The 13736-nt window shown below is 39.3% G+C and overlaps 1 protein-coding gene across 1 annotated transcript in view; it reads right to left on the bottom strand.

Moving 5' to 3' along the window:
* EFCC1 (EF-hand and coiled-coil domain containing 1) overlaps nt 1–13736 on the bottom strand; it is an 83715-nt gene that overhangs the window by 28806 nt on the left and 41173 nt on the right.

Genomic DNA, 13736 nt, shown 5'->3' with positions numbered 1-13736 from the left:
TCAAGGGACTTCACTTTCATTAATAATAATGTTTTTTAAAGACTTGGACTAGAAGTCTCTTGCAGCCCTATGATTTTATAGTTTGCATAGATCTCAAAAAACAAACTATTTCTATCCTTCTAAAATGCCCTATCAAATAAGGTTCTGTTCAATGGGTAAGTTAATGGGTAAGTCCCTCACCCTTAAATGATTTACTTATCTACAACATTTTCAGTTATTTACATTTAAATAATTTGTAAAACATAAGAAAGATGTAAATCACATAGATAAATAAAAAACAAATGTACAGTACATAGTTTTCTATAAACTGTATATATTCTTCTGAGGTCTAATTTTGGCTCTCAAAACAGTCATTAACCCTGTCCATGCACTCAAACCAGCCAATGTAAATCACTGAGCTCTAAATGACTCCCAGATAAGAAGATGTCCCCGGGGCAATGTATTTCAGAGAGAGGAGATGCTTTCCTGTCTTCAAACTCTGGAGAGTGGTTTTGTTTTACTGAAGTGCTTTAACTTTCTACTTTAAATGGACAAGCGCTGCCGCTCTCACAGAAGCCTCTACTTTGGCCCTTCTTCATTAGCATTCATAAAACCCGATGGCAAACAGTGAAGAAGCCTGGATGAGCAGCATGTCTGTGTGTAGCAAGGACAAGGACAGCAAAGGAAGGAAAGGGTCACTCCTAGGAGCCTGGGAAGGGCATATGTCTTACAATGCTTGGTCACAAGGTTTCCATGGAGAAATTATTTATTTATTTATTTATCTCTCTCTCTTTTTTTTTAATGCTGCCCATCTCCCTCACAGAAGGACTCTATGAGAATGTCAGACAACAGACTTTATTCATTTCAAAGCTTTTCTCAGGAAGATAATAGGATGCTTGTGAGAAAAATCTAGAAGCAGAGGTGACCCAACAGATTGGGACCACAATGTAATGTCTGTGACTAATTGCTTTTTAATTAAGGCTCTTTTCAACTGCACCAAAACATTTTTAACTACCATTAATTTGAAGCAACAGCTTCTATCCCTTAAAGTTAAAAGAGTTAGCAGAGTTAACAGAACTGGATTAAAAAAAACACCCTATACTTCCGCATAAGTGCATGTGTTTACAGGACTCAGACTATCTGGGGTGATTAGCAAAGATATCTGCCAAGGGATGGTTATTTCAGATGTCTGCATCATGTGTTGTTTGTAGTCCTTCCAAAATCTCCAACTGGAGAAAGCATGGAGAAGAAAGAACAAATAGGGCAGTCACCCTATTTTCTAAAAACCTGAAGGAAGGACTAGAAGCAATGGATAGAAACTAATCAAGGAGAGATCCAACCTAGAACTACAGAGAAACTTCCTGGCAGGGAGAACAGTTAATAAGTGGAACAACCCGTTCCACCTTCAGAAGTTGTAGGTGTCCATCACTGGAGGTTTTAAAGAAGAGATTGGATAGCCATTTGTCCAGAATGGTACAGGGTCTCCTGCTTGTACAGGGGGTTGGATTAGAAGACCTCCAAAGGTCCCTTCCAACTCTGTGATTCTGAAGCTAAAGGCTCTTTGGTTTGATTATCCAAAGGACAGACCATATATTAAGTGGCAAGTAATTGAATTGAATTTAAATAATACCATAGCTAGAATGGCAGCTTCTCCTAAACACAAAACTTAAGCAGATCTGTCACTATATTTTTAATGCAAATCTCCTTTAGGAAAAGTTTATCTACTCTTTCATCTCTGCTTATTCAAGCCACTTTCAAAATGCTAATACTTTGCTTTTGTAATAAAACTGGAGTGGCTTCTGTGTGTGGCCTATCAAGTCTTCTCCCCCAATACACATCTTTCCTAAAAACCCACCCTTTTAATTGTTGAAAATAATACACACTAGTGTAAGTATTGCTCAGTGAGTGGGTTTATCCCCTACACAGCATATGGTTGCATTTTGGTGATTCTTTATATCTTTTCTCCTTTCTGACTCGAGAAAAACACACAGAAATAGGGAACACATGTATACGTTCTGTCTATTTTTTTTTACACAGTAATAAATAATATCCTAAACTTTCAACCTGGCTTTTCAATCTTTACAGTATCTGAAATAGACAAATTGCAGCAGTTGCAGCAGGAAATTAAATACAGCTTGCTGAACTTAGTATATTTAAATTGACTAGACAACAGGGGTATATATTGACTTCTATAGCCACAATCCTTCCGACTTTTTTTCCTGCTTTTTAGAAAAATTCTTTTCCTATAAAAATAACACCACTGCTTTCAGTTTTCCTTGATAATGAAACGATCCATTATATGTGAGAGAACCAGTTTGGTAGCACCAGGCTAGAAATGGGGAGACTGTGAGTTCTACTTTCACCTTTGGCATGAAGCCAACTGGCTGACCTTGGACCTGTCCCTTTCTCTGAGTCCTAGGAAACAGGCAATGGCAAAGCATGCTCATGTTTATGTAATATTTCAGATGTTAACACAAAAAGTCCAGCCTTTTCTAGAAGTTTGTCTTTTCCTTTCTATTCTTGCCAATTTGTTTCTTTCCAGGGTTGCTGGAATCGATGATTTGAAAAGGGTTAATTATTTGTTATATGTTAAATAGCAAACCTCAAGTACAATAATTAGAAAATGAATGGAAGGGACTCTTTATTTAATGACATGGAAATGCATTGTAACCTTGGTTACAATGGGTGCTTGGTTTTTATAGTGTCAATGCCAATGGACATCTGTTCTGACATGATACGAAAGTAATGGGAATGAATCTACTTTGGGATTTCAATCATTTAGTTAGAACCTTATTTGATCGTATATCAAATGTGCAAATTCTCAGGGTCATACTTGTTATAATGCAAAAAGTTTGAGAATCTAATTTAAATGCTGATATTTTAGGACAAGAAAGTCTATAGTCCCAGGGAATGTGTTTATAAAGCTTTCTTTACATGTTCTGAAATTTGGGTACTCAGAGTATAGTCTCCATTAATTTATTTCTCTGTTTAATTTTTTTGTAAGTTACTCTGCTTTGTAAATAGAAAAACTGGGATAAAAATTAATTTAAATAATTCAAAGCCTGGCATCTCCAGAATGGGATAGCACGGCATAGCTAGTTTGGCACAGCCAGCTCGTCACCACCGAACTGCCTCTGCAAACTCACCACTGTCAAGTCAGAACAACTGAACATGGCCAATTTGCCATGGAGACAACTTGCCGTGGGCAGCTGGAGAGCTGGGCAGGCAGGGGAGTGAGTGGGTGGGCACAGTGCAAAGTGGTGATGGTGGTCAGGGACTTACAACTGGAGGGAGAGCTGGGCGAGAGGGATGTGTGAAAATGGGATGTGCCTGTTCTCCACTGCCTCCCCACTGCCTGCCTGCCCATTCCCACTGACCCAAATGGCCGAAACTACAAATGACCCAGAGCTCAGTGCAGCAGCAGCAATGGTAGTGTGTGTGAAAATGGGAAACCTCTGGCCACTGCTGCCACTCTACACTGTGCTTGCCCGGCTGTCCCTCCAGTTGTGGCAAGATGTCCCCGCAGCAAATTGGCCATGTTCAGTTGTCCTGCAGTGACTTGGCAGCGGTGAGTTGGCAGAGATAACTTGGCGGTGATGCGTTGGCTGTGCCGAATTCTCCTAGACCCTGGCCCTTTATAGAACTTTAGAACTGAAATAGCAAAAAAGAACAACTTTTGAAGTCTGCAGAAATTTTAGAATTGTGAAGGAAAGTTGCAGGAATGAGAATTTCTCTGTCCATATCCTGTTTGCATGTTTATTCTACTTCCAATCTCTCCCTTAACCAGTTACAGGCCCAATGGAGCTTGAACACTTTATTTACACATTTTCTCACTGGTGGGAACTATTTTGGGAAACCTCTTTCTCCATTTTCCTAAGAGTTCTTCAGACTGTTGGAGAATGAAGAGAGGATGAGGCAATAATAGATTAACAGATCAGATGTCCAATTTTTGGTACTGCTTTGATTGGATGTTTCTTAGTCTTAGAGCAAGGTTGCATATTTTACCAAAAAAGTTACTTTCAAGCATCATTATATACAATACAAGGCTAAAATATTCCACTATTTCTAAGCTTTCCTGTTCAGAAAAGATCAAATTCTTTAAAAAAAAAAAAAAGGCAATTGCTCATTTTTATACTAAATGAGAAATTGAGATACAAGTGTGAGAGAATATGAAGTAAATGTAACCAGATTGCTATACTGCATAATCATTCACCTTAGCCAGAGTAAATGGTGGTAGCAATTATTCAAGACTGGAAGCATAAGGACTTTTGATGTTAATGCATCAAACAATTAATATTCATGGGACAAAGTGGCATGAACACAATCAAGGCAACCCAGGGACAGAGAGAGAGATATCCTCCCCCTTTTCTTTGCGGTACTGAAAAAAAAATCATACCGCAAAGTCATTTGTGCCAGGAATTACATGCACATCAGCCTAATGCAGGGGCCAGCATTCTTTGCTAGAGGAATTGCATACATTTATTGTAAACTGATTTTTGATAATGAAGAACTGTAGGGGGGGAGTCCAAGCACCTATTAGTAGTCATGACCACAATATTGACTTTTTGACATCTCTCCCCATGAACGCGCCTGAGAATGAGCCTCTCTAGTTTCCTTTTCTTTGAGGTTTTCTGTTTTGAATAGGCTATCTTGGGTCTACCCATCCTTTCCGAACATTTTTTTAAAATTCCTTTTATTTCTTGCTAAAAATTGGGCCAAAAGTGTTCACAATCTCTACTCTTCAGTTGGGGAGGCTTTATTCTAGGAAACTTGGGACTGCAAAAAAAAAAGGGGGGGTGTCTGGAAGTGACATGTGGCCTCCATTTCAACCATGAGTTGTCCATCATGTTTTCAAGAAGGAGGTAATTGCCAATGAAAAGATGGAAAGAATTACTGTCCTATCCACCTCTCTTGCACACAATTCCAAACTCCACAATATAAAGGGAACTAATGTACTAATGATTCAGCTTAACATGTTCTGCCAATTATCTGGCATATTTTAGTGCCTTTGGGATACATTTCAGGCCTTTAAAAAAGCCAGCGCCTTTTACTTTACTTTTCTCCTTTGCAATACTATTTCGTGGGTGGATGTGGCTGTGAAATTATATTTTACACGCCTATGCACATATATATGTATCAATGAACCAGCATGCCCAGTATGCTGTGCGCTATTACCTCACTATACCTAACACATGCAGCCTGTGCAGGATTCTCTTCAATTTACCTAAACTGTGTGCACTACTGTTTTCAATGGGACGTAATCCCAAATAAGTGTGTATAGGATTACAGATAGACTATACTTAACCATTGTCCATGTTAGTGGCTGTTTGAAGGATTTGTTTTTTCTTCCGTTCATTTGTGTCCAATTCTTAGAGGCTCCTTGAAAAAGTTCCTGCAGTTTCTCAGAAATGCTTTGCTACTGCCTTTTCCTTAGGACTGAGAGAAAGTGACTGGCCCAAGGTCATCCAGGCGGAACTAGAACTCCCAGTCTCCTAATCTGTAACCAAATGCCTTAACCGCTATACCAAATTGGCTCTATGTTTGATGTTACAATAATGTGAAAAAAAAAAAAAGCTTTGTGACAAATCCTTCCATTTGCCAGTGTTACAGTGTCCTGCATTGCCTTTCAGGTACTTTGCAACTGGCTTGTGAGAAGCAGAGTTAATAGAGAAGATGGAAGTAAAATAATAATTCGTGGTCACATGATGTTTTGCTTAGACCTCAGGGCTTCGTTTGATGACTGAAGGGGAAGTAAGGTAACCCATTGTGGTCATGTGATTTTTCCACTTAGCAACAACAGCACTTAACAACAAAGTTGCCAGTCCCAAATGTAGTCGCTTAGTGAGGATTGCCTATACTTCTGTAGGTTACTGGAACAAATATTATTTTATATTAAGGTTTAAATTGATGAGTTGGCATGTAGTATATGTAAATTATGAAACTGCATTGTGCAGCATTTTAGACATGTATGCCTGTTTTATTACAAGGGCATTTTCTTTCCATCTTCTTTCATGTTCTACTGATATTAGTTTAAATGAATTTTGTAGAGGGATTTAATTAATTTCTTGGATGCTATGAAGTTAAGTTCAATTCCTAATGACTTATGGATAAACTTTCCCTTTCTTGATTAGTTTTCATTAATTTCAAACATACTAGAATCAAAATTAGAATCTAAACAAATATTTTATTACTCTGAAGGCCAGACAATATAATTAGCGAGATAATGTAATCATGTACGTATTAGCTTTCTGTAATCTCATCAGTCATTCATAAGTATATTCTTCTTAGAAATAGCCTTCTTAGATACATAACTAATATTTCAAAATGTTTCATTCAAACCCCAAACATAGCTTCTCTGATTGGAGCCAAGATGTCTAGTATGAAGCATATGATTCAGATAATAAACATGAAAAGGAAAAGTCATTTTTCTTCCTCTTGGCTTTCTAAATATTTTCATTTCTTGTCTGTCTATTAAGTGAACTCTTTATATAATCATGATACATTACTTTTGAAATGGTTATGTTACTTCTAATGCACTGATTCATAAATCAATATACAAATAAAAAATCTGTGCAAATCTTTTGGAACCTGATAGATAAAAAATTACTTTTACCTCAGATTGAAAATCAGATGGATTTCTCTAGAGGGACATTTGAGGTAGAGACTAAGGCTGCCATTTGATGCTATCTGCTTGGAAGGAAATCCTACTGGAATTCACATCAAAGTGTATATACTACAAAATGTCTCAATAGTGTTGTTTAAATTAGAATGAAGTTGGTTTCACAACTAATAGTACTATAACCTTGCATCAAGAAATATTAAACCATTAACATTGTCTCTCATTCTGCTTCTTATAGAGCATGATAAATATGAAGTTATAATACAGAATTAGAGCCATAGACTCACAGAGTTGAAAAGTACCTTAGAGGTAATCTAGTCCAATATTGCTCAGTGGAGGATGTATTGCAGCATTTCTTACAAATGACCATCCAGTTTCTGTTTCAAGACCTCTAATGGGATCACCACCTCATGAAGCAGTCGGTTCAACCGGCTGACATCTGTTCAACTGACTGGATCTGATTCCTTGTAATTTTAATCCAATGATTGCTCCCACCACTGGATTCAATAAAAAATAAGTCCACTTTTTCTTTAATGTGAGAATCCTTCAGCTATTTAAAGACTATTATCATATTTCCATTCAGTCATCTCTTTCAAAGTTCTTCATAGGGTTTGGTTTCCAGAACCTTTTTTTCGTCTTGGTAATGATCTCTCATGAATTCAACCAGAACTCTCCTCTCTTGTGAGAAACGTTTTCCTCACAAGACATATTTTCCTCACAAGACAACATGTTTACTGCCAATAGCCTACATTTATTCTGAACTGTGCTGATGATGACCGTGAATTTTGCTTATAGTTCTCTATATCAGTATTTAGCTCAAAGGAACATTTTAGGCCCAATGTACCAATGCACCAAATGACAATTAAGTTTAGCATCCACTCTGTTCTTCAAATGTGAGATTACATGACATTAATTTGGTTCATAAATGTTGATCCATCTCCAAAGTTTATGCTGTACCAAAATTTCCCATTAAATGTAAATAAAAACTGTCACATCATTTCAAAAAATGACCACATACTGAAAATTTCATAAAGGTTTTAAGTAATTCCTTTATTGTTTCTATGCATAATGTCAAAGATTTGGGTAAGGACATCTTAATTACAGTGCATTTGCTATGGAACATTTAGATTTGATGTTGATCTGAAGCTATGGGTTCATAAAAGCATGGTCTTGGTATTGATCTTTACATATAAACTGCTCTGCATTTTCTTTCATGAACAGACGCATTTAAATAAAATCTGTAATGGAATATTTGTAGAAAACATTTGTTCGTAAGTATTTTAGGTCTGGAAGTAATATCCTCTTGAACTAATTATTCTGTAGTGTTGACTTTCTTATCATTTTCTTCCTCATTTTGTGTTAAAGTATCTCACTAGGGCATGTACATTTTTTTTATTTAAATGCATAGGGATGCACATGGCAACTTTAAAGATTAAAGAGAAATTACAATATAAAACCAGTGAAACAGAAAGAAGAAAGAAAGAAAGAAAGAAAGAAAGAAAGAAAGAAAGAAAGAAAGAAAGAAAGAAAGAAGGAAGGAAGGAAGGAAGGAAGGAAGGAAGGAAGGAAGGAAGGAAGGAAGGAAGGAAGGAAAGAAAGAAAGAAAGAAAGAAAGAAAGAAAGAAAGAAAGAAAGAAAAAGTAACCGTAGCCAACACTAAAATGATATAATATTAACTCCCCTGGATTTCACTAACTTTCTAGACCCCATGTGTAGAAATACAACTAGGTTTTCAATGTTCTCCAGAAAGCCACCAGGATAGGGGTCACTTTGTTCCCATGTGATGTTCCTCAGAGGGCAGACGCTATGACAGAAGAGACACATTTCCTGGATCCCACAAGATGACATTTCTAAATAGACAGGATCTGAAACATGTTCTTCTTGCCAGATCTAATAGGATAGGTATAAATCACCAGAGAGAGAAATCTGAAGGGAATCTGAAGGGAATGTCACACAAATATTTCCATATCTCAAACTGCAAAGCCTAATTACACAATGGTGTATTCTCAATTCCCCAGAGTGACTTCAACAGAGAAATGAGAGGCATATAAATGTAATAAATAAATACATTCTAGAAGTTGGGTCAGCAATCCAGTGTTGAGAATATTGCTGGCTCTTCTCTGACACTACTTACCAATACCCAGAAATTCTTTTAAAAATTAATTCTTATAGGAAATTATCATGCATTTCCCATAATTTAGACAGAAAATTAATTTAGAAAAAGAAGACCGTCTTAAATCCATTTGTTTTGAAAATGCAAAATGTATTTCTTATAGAAATTTTTTTTCTTATAGTACATTTTAAGGACTCACATTTGCTTGAGGTATCTAATAGTTCTCTATTATATAATTCTGGGATGCAGAATCTCTTCTCGTCATTCTTTAAAATAAGGCATCCAAAATGTATGCTTTCCATAGACTTCTAGAGGATTTGGAACTTTGTTTTCCTGAGCATCTGTTCATCCTTCTACTAAGACAGCACACCGTTACATCTTTGCTTTCCAGAGTCACTTTGTGCAACAGCGTTTCCTTTTCTCACCAAGGAAACTCTGCATACTTTAAAGTGCATTGGACATTGACCTGATCTCAGTTTATGCAGTGCACCAGTAATTCTGCTTGGTTTCAGCAAGGGTCTATCTAAAAATGTTCCCCTGAGGTAGGATGAGATGAGCAGAGATAATCAAGCTGTTTTTCAGACAGTCCCATCTGCTGTTTCTAATCTACTTAATGCAGAAACTTAGATAAGATTCTGAGGTACCTAAGAGGCTTCCAGAGAACAATTTGAAAACCACTAACATGAATTCCAGGCCACAATCTGGTCTTTGTGCAAATATTTTTGACTATAGTTCATTAATTTTATATTATCAGTTTATATTGTCTGGATATTGCAATCCTACTTGAATTGCTTTTCCAATATACATTTTAAGATATTCCAAGCAGTTAATATATGGATTTGTATACACAGCATTCTTATTGCATTTTCCTCCTGTCCTTAATTCTTAGCTTAGTTTCATTAAAAACAGCAGCTCTCCACAAGTTCATTTGCTTAAGAATGAATATGGCTTACAAACATAGCATCATTTATTATCAATTATATTTTTTCCTTTAGATCAATTGTGTATAGTTCTCAAAGACTGCCAGGAAAAGTAACTGCAGTTTTTCTTTTGCAAGGTTTTTCGGAAGGTTTTTGGTACTGCTTCCTTCCTCAGGTTGAGAGAAAGTGACTGGACCAAAATCCCCCAATTAGCTTAATGCCCAAGGTCACATTTGAACTCAGGATCTCCTGCTTTCAGAAGCCAAAAGGATATAGAAATGGATGCAATACTCATTGGAATATGACGAACAACAAAAGAAGAATAAATAAGGATTGTAACCAAACTATGCCAGCAAATATGAGAGCAACACATTGGCCAAGACATTGGAAGAGATCAATCTACATTCCAATGTTATTGGTACTTAAACGTAAAGTATTGAAGAATAAATCTAACTGGACTGAAAAGTTCAGATACAGATATTGAATCTGATTATATACGTATCCTTCGTCAGTGAAATCAGACCCAGGGGGCGTGCATAAGCGCACCAACGTGCCTACCGTCCCTGTCCTATTGTTTCTCTTATTCTTCTTTTATTTTTCTTATATGTACCCATTTCATGTATTCACAACTATGTATTCACTTATACTTATTATCTTGTAAACAATTGGCAAATCAAATAAATAAATAAATAAATAAATAAATAAAAAAGGTTCAAATATCCACCACTGTCTTCACCATGAGAGGATTATATATTTGTTCCTTCTACATTTGAACTGCTCAGTTTCTTTCTACAGTGCAACTGGCTGGTAGAGAAGGAAGAGATTATTTATGTCTAGAAATAAGTGTGAAGAAAACTGGGATATAATCATGATAGTTTATTAAGTCTATTCCTCCATAGGAAACTGATAACGAATCAGTTTACAACTGTACATAATTATATCTGATAGTCTAATACTTTTTTTCTCTAAAAAGATTGAAAGCTTATCTCTTGCTCTCTATTTTCTTCATTTTTCCCTCAAGCTCTAGTTTAATTTTTATTTTTTTTAAAAAATAAATCTGGTGGTAGAAAAGAAGATAGGATACTTTAAAATGGGGGAAAACATGAAATACAAGGATTAAAACCTGTATCTGTAAACAGCAATACTTTTCAGTAGACAAACCCTGTGAGAGTTTATAAAGTACCTTTTCTTGCTCACTCAACAGGTAGGGTGCATTGAGCTGAAAGAGGAAGTGGTGTCTCAAGAAAAAACAGAGAGAAAGAACAAATGTAATATTCCTGAGATACCTGTGCTGAATGATTTGGCTGACTGTTGTTAAGACAGTGGACAAATCAGGAAATATACTTTAAGCTGTAAATACAAATAAAATGTGCTTTTTGAGCTGTGAGTAAGAGAGAAAGGAACATATGTTTTGGACAATCACTGGGACACAATAAGAGGTTTGACTTTGTGTGAAATCCATTTGGTAGACAATATATCAATGTATATTTGCCATATAACTAAAATCTACCACAGAAGAGATTTAATAATACTTCTAAGCAGGGGTGGGTTTCTACCGGTTCTGTCCACCTCTGTAGAACCAGTAGCTCTCAAGATCAGCAGACATAGAAATGGTTCTATGTCTGCTGCTATTTTTGCCCGCCCACACACCCAGGCTCTTACCTGATCTTTATTGCCTGATTTTTCAACTTCAGCTGCCAAACGAGGCACAGCTGCGGTTAGAAAAGCAAGAAAAGAGGGCTGTTTCAAAAGCTGCTTCTCTGCAGGCAGTTGCTGGTGACGATTTACAGGCGCGCAGCTCACAGCCTGCAGGGAAGCTGGTAAATTCCAAACTGGTAGTTAACCCTGTCGTATCCCACCCCTGCTTCTAAGACATATCTATGAACAAACACACCTAGTCTTAATTATGTTATCAGGCATGATATTCTCCTCTGAAAAAAAAATCGGGGCCGGCCAAGAGACTCCGCACCGTGCACCAAGAAATCGCACACACAACACCAACGCTAGACACCCTTCCTTTCCAGCCGGTCAGGTGTGGATCAGCTCTGGAGCTGGGCAGCCGCTTCCCTGGTGGCGAGGCCGAGGCCGCCGCCCGGGGAGCGCCCGCTGCTTTCCCTCGCTAGGGCCGGGCGGTGGCATGTTGCCCTGCGCTGCATAGCCCCTGCCTGGCAGCGCGCTTCTCGGCACGAGGCAGCCAAGTTGCCCAAGGAGCCCGGCCGGCCAGGCGAGGGGAAGGCAGCAAGGGCCCTGCTGGGCTGGGGCGGAAAACCCGCTTGGCAAGGGGCCAGGGAAACCTGCAGGCGGAGGACCAAGCGTGCTGGGAGGCAGAGATTTGGCCAAGGCCATCAGATGGAGAGACAGCTGGTCTGTGGCTGCCCAGCTCCCTTTTCCTGCCGCTCAGCGGCCTCCGCTCACACCGCCCAGGCTCCGCTCAGGTGTCCAGCTGGGGCTGTCAGGAGTTGCTACCGCCGGCGCAGCTCCGCACAGCTCCAGTCCCGTGTTGCCTCGGGAAGGGAAAGGCAAAACTGGGAGCCGCTGCGCCTGAGCCTCCGGTGCCGCTGCTGTGAGGCTCCGGTGCCGCTACTGTCCCCCGAGGCAACGCGGGACTGGAGCCGCACGGAGCCGCGCCGGCGGTAGCAACTCCTGACTCAGGGGGCCTCCGAGGGGTGGGGAAGGAGGAGAAGAAGGGGGGGAAGGGGGGGTGATTCCCAAAAAAATCAGAATTCCGATTTTAATCGGAAGAATATCATGTCTGGTTATCTAGCAAAAAAGAACAACTATAAACTTCTATAGGGTTTATCTTTTTCTGTCAAGGGTGGGTTTTTTTGTCCCAGTGCTTAGTTACAGCTGTTTTATTTCAGTCACATATTATACTCAATGAATTGACCTAGCACAGAATATGAACTAGGCAAGGACATTCAAATGCAAATTAAAGTAGTGGTTGCTAAGACTATCACCTGATTTAAAAAAATCTTAATTTACTAATCATATGACTTTTTACAACAGATTTAAAAATATGCTTGCTTTTTATTGGATGCCTGTTTTAACACAAAAGATCCCTGGAAAAAAACAGTTCCCCTTTGCCAGTCGTCAGTGGAATCCATATGTAAATATGAAGTTTCTTTGGATTAAGGTTTGTCTCCTAGTGATTTTATGGACATGTCTACATGTCCACTGTCTTTTGTCAGGATGTCGGAGAGGGATGTTGTTTAATTCCTAGGCTAATCTGGGATTATCTGATGCTCTTTTCCAGCCTCTAATCAATGTTTAGTTTCCAAACTCAGAAAAAGCTGATCAGATGTTGTGATCTGCTGGACATATTGTTTAAAATTGGAAGAAAGGAAGAATGAATAAATACCGTATTTGCCGGCGTATAAGACGACTTTTTTGCCCTGAAAAACATGCCTCCAAGTGGGGGGGTGCGTCTTATACGCCGGGTATATTCTTCGCCTTGTTGGTGAGGAGGCTCGCTTCTCCCTCTCCTTGAGGTCATAGCAGGCGCTGGCGGTGCAAAGGGTTCCTCGTAAATTAGCTGCAGATCTCAGAGCGGGGACTTTGCATTCAGTTGTAGCCTTGAGCGTCGGGTTACCCGTAGCTCTGCCAGGGAGGGATTCGCCCGCAATCCGGCCGGCTCCCTCTCGCTGAGGTGGGGCGGAGGTGGGATGTGGGTCCCTACTACCGCTAAGGCTCAGCTAGAGGTAGCGCAGCTCTTGACCCGGCTTGCTTGGTTTCTTCCTTCCGTTTGTTTTGCTTCGCTGGCGATTTCACCTTTGTGGAGCTGGGCGAAGGGACTGATCGGACCCGCCTCTGGGGCTTAGGCGTTACCCAGAATCAACCTGGTTTTCAGGCGCGTCCTTGGATGGACTCGGGAAAGGCAGGTGGAGAGGCTAGAAAGAAAAAGGATCTGGAACTCCTTCTTTCCTGCCAGATCCCTGGCAAGCAGCGTTGGGTAAGACCAGGCAGGGCCTGGCGTTTTCGAAAGGACTTGCCTGTTGAGTGACATCAGCTTCTGAACTAAAGCCCACTATGTCAGATACAATAAAGCAGAATGGGTGTCTTTTTCTCTTTAAAGGCGAAAACAGAGGTTGGGGTGGGAAGAGAAGAA

This window comes from Notechis scutatus, chromosome 2 (assembly GCF_049901735.1).
Source record: "Notechis scutatus isolate UNSWTSFEM ecotype Mainland chromosome 2, rNotScu1.2, whole genome shotgun sequence".
In the NCBI taxonomy this organism is placed as follows: Eukaryota; Metazoa; Chordata; class Lepidosauria; order Squamata; family Elapidae; genus Notechis; species Notechis scutatus.
The sequence above is the reverse complement of the archived record's forward strand: the minus strand, read 5'-3'. Positions and strand labels throughout refer to the sequence as shown.